Consider the following 6,105-nt stretch of genomic DNA (forward strand, 5'->3'; position numbering starts at 1 on the left):
TTAATAAGAAAAACAAAAACTCCATTTACACTAAATACATCAACAAACCAGACCCAACCACCAACCCATCCCCCAGGGTAATGGGAGAGCTAGGTGCTGCTCCTTATATACTCTACCCAATTGCTGACATAGTTTAATCAGTACAACTCAGCAGCACCTGCTATGTTTCACAGCTGTAAAGCTGGGTCTCGTTAGTTTGCTCTGGCCCTTGCTCCGGCCCCTTAAAGACACACACATCGGGTGGAACAATGATGAACCTTTACATGTAAAGAAACCATTCAACATGGCCTAGCTTATTTGGTTGTCAAGATACTCCATGTGAAAAATGACAGGAGCCAGAGACAGGTGAAAGTCAGCAAGAAAAAAACCCACCAGGGTCAGTGAAGTCCACTCTTTATTCAAAGAAATCGAAATAGTGCAAGCCTAGCAAGCCCAGCAACTCTTCCCAGTAGGTCTTCCCCCCAATTGGGTAGTTGCGAGGACTGGTGGTCCCTGCCTTCCCACAGCTGCCTAAGTCCCCTCCCATTTTTCCCCAAGCAATCATAGACTGCCTCATGCACAACCAATCCCTCTTCTGCACTTTTCATTCCCCTGTGTGTTCTAGGAGACCCGGGAGGAGGGAGGTCTGGTCACAGCAGGAGAAGGAGACTCCCTGGATTCTTCAGCAGCTTGCTTCATTGCTGCATCTTCAGCAGCCTGACTCCTCTCTAGCCTCCGCTTCTGCCTCTGCTTCTGGACTGCTCTCTGCCACAGAGTCTCCCTGCTCATTAAACCCTGTTGCCCCTTCAGTTTCTGACACCTCCTCCTCTTTTCCCATTTCTCCCTCTGACCACTCATCATCTCCCCACCGTCAGTCCCCTGGCTCTGAGCCTTCTTCCCTTGGGAGTTCCCTTGAAGGTTCCCCAGCTGGTGTCTCCCACCACCCCTCAGCATCCAGCCAGTCCATGACAAAACGCTATGAACGCACTAAAACACTGCATACGTCCTAACCTTAATCCAGGACAGACTTGAACATCCCTAAGCCCTGAGACAGGCCGATCTCGTTGATTCCATCATGGATCCCTTTTTAGGAGAGATGTGATACATTTCAACAGTGGATTGGATTCCAGTGCATTTTCTTTTGAGCCAAGAAGTGCACAGGACTTGTGGGGAGAGAAGAAGCAGATGGATCTCTTAAGTTCTGATCCGCGCATTAATCCTGGAGGGGCAGATGAGCTCGGCTTGCATTGGAATTTGCAAATATGCAATTGCTCAGGTGTGCCTATTTGCATGGCGACTGTCTTTGGCACGGGTGGACTGGGTTTCCCATAGGCCTCTGGTTGGCCATTGTGAGAGCAGGATGGCTAGACAAGATGGGCCATTGGTCAGCGGTCTCATCTTATCTTCTTCTGAGACACACTTAAGTATTCATTTGTAAAACAGGCAAGCATCTCTTTTCCTTTGCTCGTCCCTGGTCTAAAGTGGGAAAGAGAGAGCATCTATGGTTGTGAGTCCCTTCTCCATGGCACTATACTGGCTAGATGAACTCCTGACTCAGCAGAAGGCAAGTCCTAGCCTCACAGTGCCAGCGCCCCACCACTCATGTGGCAATGGCTTTCCTTGAGTCAGCAGAAGGTGCTCTGATGGAGGTGGTGCTTTTGCAAAAGCTCCAATCAGAGAGGAGGAAAGTGCGTACAACCTGATGTTGACCTCAGGGACTAACTCACCCAGCAGCTGACTCGGGAGACTCCACAGACAACCCAGTACAAGTCAAGTCTTCCCTGCTCCATCATGTAAGGGGCTGGGCTCCTTCTTGGGCATAGCAGCATGTTTGCTGTGCAGAGCTCACAGTTAGGAGGCAGCCATGGGCTTGATGCTGCTGAGACTCATTATTTTTCCTGCAGAAGCAAATTAGGAGCTTTGCGTTCCCTGATTGCCTGCATTCACCTGAAACCCTCCTACAAGCAGCCTGAGTTCCACCTTGCTTTGCCGCAGCACAAATCACGACATGAGCAGGGTGGCCATTTACCCATGTCAAAAAGAAGAAAAGAAAGATATGCAGTGCCAGAATGGGAAAGAGTGGACATGATCTGTACATGCAGTGATGTACAGTATATGTATAGTCAGTCAGTTTGGTTTATTGTGCTTAGCAAGCAGCCATTATACACATCATAACAACAACAACAACAACAACAACAACAACAACAACAACAACAACAACAACAACAACAACAGGAATACTGCTACTAATAATAAATTCTACTCCCCAACCCCAGTGGATAAATAATTTCCCTTTCCCCTTTCAAATTTTGTTACCCGAATCTGTAAAGCCCTAACAAGAAATTTAGATAGGATGTATATCTCTCAACATTGACAGAAAGAAAGAAAAAGGTATTTGCAAGAGATGACCTTCCCTTCTGTAATCTTAGTAATGGGTGGATGTAATTGTTTCTGAGATCATCATAGAAAGGGCGTTCAAGGAGTACATGAGTTATGTCTTCTATTGATACAGAGTTGCAGCCATGTATATGTATAAGATACAAATTCTAAAATTATTGCTTGTTTGGCATCCATCTAGTTCAGGAGAAAATGGAAGAGTGTGCCTTTAGGGTTGAAGTCAACCTTTTGGAGACTTACAGTGCCTGCGGTGGCTGTAGAGACCAGTATGGGAGCTGGGGCAGATGAAGGCATCCAGTTGTGCTGCTGCAGATGCACCATGGCATTTCTTCTCCCTGGGTTTCTGCCAGTGGGCATTCCTCCTCTGGTCACCACTGCCAATACATTACCTGACTGTCTGTCTCCAGGCACTGCAATTGTCTGCAAGGGATTCCCACATGGCGGGGGTGATGCTGCCAGCCTCCACGTCACGTTTGCAGACATCTTTGTGACGCAGAGTTGGCCTGGTGCCAGAAGCCAGCTTGGGGATCCTGCCATCTTGGGCATGACCAAGCCAGTGTAGACATTGCTGAGACAGGAATGTGAACATGCTGGCAATGTGGGCTTAGGAGAGCACATCTTTGTTTGAGACTCTGCCCTGCCCCGTGATGCCCAAAATCTTCCTGACACAGTGCTGGTAGTAGGTATTGAGGTGTCGATCCGACGTCGTCCCAAGTCCAGAACTTGGGCACAGCGAGAGAGAGAGACTCAAAGGCCCTACCAGCTGGGTATTTGCCCTGGGTGTGGTGCCAAGCACCGCTACTGGTCAGTTGGCACCACGGCCAGAGGCACACCCCTAAATTCCTGCCATCATTGGCCAGTTTGGTGACAGGAGGACGATCTGGCCAGCAATAGTCCAGTTCACAGGGGAGACGCAGTGCCCACCCACAAAGCCGCCTGCCTGAGGAGGGCAAACAGACTTCTCTGATAGCTCTTGAAATAAAGAACTGCCCACTGTAAAGCAAGACTATACCAATTTGGAATAGAAGCTCTTAAAGTGGTTTAACAGCAGGTGGCTGGTTGGATACCCTCCAAAGGAGTACAACTCCTCCTCCTCCTCCTCCTCCTCCTCTTCTTCTTCTTCTTCCTCTCCTCCTCCTCCTTTTCTTCTTCTTCTGCTCTTTCTCCCCCTCCTCCTCCTCCTCCTCCTCCTCCTCCCCTCCTCCTCCTCCTTTTCTCCTCCTCCTCCTCCTCCTCTTCTCCTCCTCCTCCTCCTCCTAATCCTCCTCCTCCTATTCTTCTTCTTCTTCTTCTTCTTCTCCTCCTCCTCCTCCTCCTCCTCCTCTCCTCCTCCTCCTCCTCCTCCTCCTTTCTTTTCTTTTTAAAAAAGCACCCCTTCAGAATGAGAGCGAGGGGAACCACCACCCATCACGCTACAAGGTGCTGAACCACATGGGGCCTTGGTCTGATTCAGCTCTCCTTAAATCTTTACACTGCCTCTTGTAAATAGCTGTCCCTCACCTCCAACCCACACGTGGCATTTTTGATTTATAGGGATGGCGGTAATGCCAGATAAACAGACTGCTCGGAGGTAGGAAGGGGGCAGAATTAATAGATTAATAGAGTGTGGTAAAATGCCTCATAATCACCCCCTGATTTCCTTGCAAAGTGGTTAAGGGTGCGTGTCTGTCTCCCGATATCTTCGCTTGACAAATGAATCCAAATTGGTTTGGCTGAAAGCCCTTGTCATACGGACCGAAAACCGGCAGAAGGGCCGTAAACCAGAAAGCAACAATAATATATTGAGATGGAGGGAGGCATCAGCTGGGAACGCAAGCTCTCTCCGTCAGGGCCCGGCTTTATCGCACGCCTCCAATTAATTATCCAGGAGAGGGAACAAACAGCACATTAATTAAATGTTCCAATGACATTAAATTGAGAGGTGTTACAGACACCAGCGAAAAAGAAAAGAAGATAAATAATGCAAAAGTGTGTGTGTGTGTGTGTGTGTGTGTGTTTGTGTGTGTGTGTGTGTGTGTGTGTATATGGATGTGGGTTGCAAGTATTGGCAGGAAATCTTTGTGATAAAATGGGTTGCGGCCTACACAAACGCTGCTTGAATGAAAGCTCAGCCTGCAATCTTTGTAAGAATGGAACCTCGCAAGCAGGAAGGGCGCAAAACAAGGGTGCTTAGTCAGAAGAAGTTGGGATGGGGAGAGCATGGGAAGAAGTATGTGGGAGGGAATTATTAATAGTGAGAGTTCTCCTCTTGCAGTGCAGAAATGAGCTATTGAAGCAAATGGAGGCTTCTCAGGACCACAACACCTCAAGGTCTGCCTCTCTCCATATGAACCGACTTGGACCCTGAGATCGTCTTCTGAGGCCCTTGTTGTGCTCCCCCTCCACAAGAGGTCCAGAGGGTAGCAACACAAGAACAGGGCCTTTTCTGCAGTGGCTCCACACTGATGGAATGCTCTCCCCAGGGAGGTTTGCCTGGTGCCTTCATTACGTATTTTTAGGCGCCAGGCAAAAATGTTCCTCTTCAGCCAGGCTTTTGGCCGATTGACATCCAATTCTCGTTTAAATGTGTTGGTTTTGTTTTTATTATGCATTTTGTGTTTTTATGTTGTAACCACACAAATTTAATAAAAAATAAAATCACTATAAAACAATTCTCTGTTCGCCCCCATCTTCCCCCACCTGCAACCTGTGCATGCTCTAATTGTTCCTATTGAGCAAGAACACTTCCTACTAGCCATGATGGCTAGGCTCTGCCTTGAGGTTCGGAGGCAGGGATGCTTCTGAAATCCAGCTGCTTTGCCAGGAGAGGACTCTTGCGCTCAAATCCTGCTTTCCAGTTCCCCATAGCTTGGCCACTGTGGGAACAGGATGTGGGACTAGATGGGCCATTGGCCTGATCCATCTGGCTATTATTATTATTATTTTAATTTTATTTAATAATTTTTTGGATACAAACAAGAACCGCAAAAGACATATACAGTGGTACCTCTGGTTGCGAACGGGATCTGTTCCGGAGGCCCATTCACAACCTGAAAAGAACGCAGCCCGCATCTGCACGTGGGCGGGTCGCAATTCGCCGCTTCTGCACATGACATCCTTTTGCGCATCTGCGCATGCACGAGTGGCAAAACCCGGATGTAATTCTTTCCGGTACTTCCGGGTCGCTGCAGGATGCAACCTGAAAATGCGCAACCTGAAGCAAACATAACATGAGGTATGACTGTACAACAAAAACCATAATAACAATAATAATACAATTTGACAATTCAGATTTGAATACCCTGATATATCTATGACTACACCTTTTTAAACAATATTTTCCCACTTCTCTCTCCTCTCCCTACTTCCCACAACTATCCGCCTTATCGCTTAAATATTCGTTCCAGATTTCTTCATATTTATCCATTCTTATTTTGCGTTGACATGCAATTTGTTCGTATGTAGCTAATCTGTCCGTATTATCAATCCATGTGCTCAATTGAATCTTTTTGCCGCTCTTCCAATTCATCGAAACAATTTTTTTGCTTCTAATATAGCACAGTACATCCATATTTTTTTCCTGACCCCTTGAAATCTCCCACGTTTCCGGAATATACCGTATTTTTTGCTCTATAAGACTCACTTTTTCCCTCCTAAAAAGTAAGGGGAAATGTGTGTGCATCTTATGGAGCGAATGCAGGCTGCGCAGCTATCCCAGAAGCCAGAACAGCAAGAGGGATTGCTGCTTTC

General features: G+C 47.4%; 1 long non-coding RNA gene across 1 annotated transcript in view; it reads left to right on the forward strand.

Moving 5' to 3' along the window:
- LOC309533416 overlaps positions 1-4,925 on the forward strand; it is a 45,958-nt gene extending 41,033 nt beyond the window's left edge. The window contains exon 3 of the long non-coding RNA XR_014220229.1: positions 4,631-4,925. This is a non-coding gene — a long non-coding RNA (uncharacterized lncRNA). The remainder of the gene's footprint in view (positions 1-4,630) is intronic.
- Positions 4,926-6,105: the final 1,180 nt, after the last annotated feature.

Source organism: Podarcis vaucheri, assembly GCF_965113315.1.
Source record: "Podarcis vaucheri genome assembly, chromosome: 5".
In the NCBI taxonomy this organism is placed as follows: domain Eukaryota; kingdom Metazoa; phylum Chordata; class Lepidosauria; order Squamata; family Lacertidae; genus Podarcis; species Podarcis vaucheri.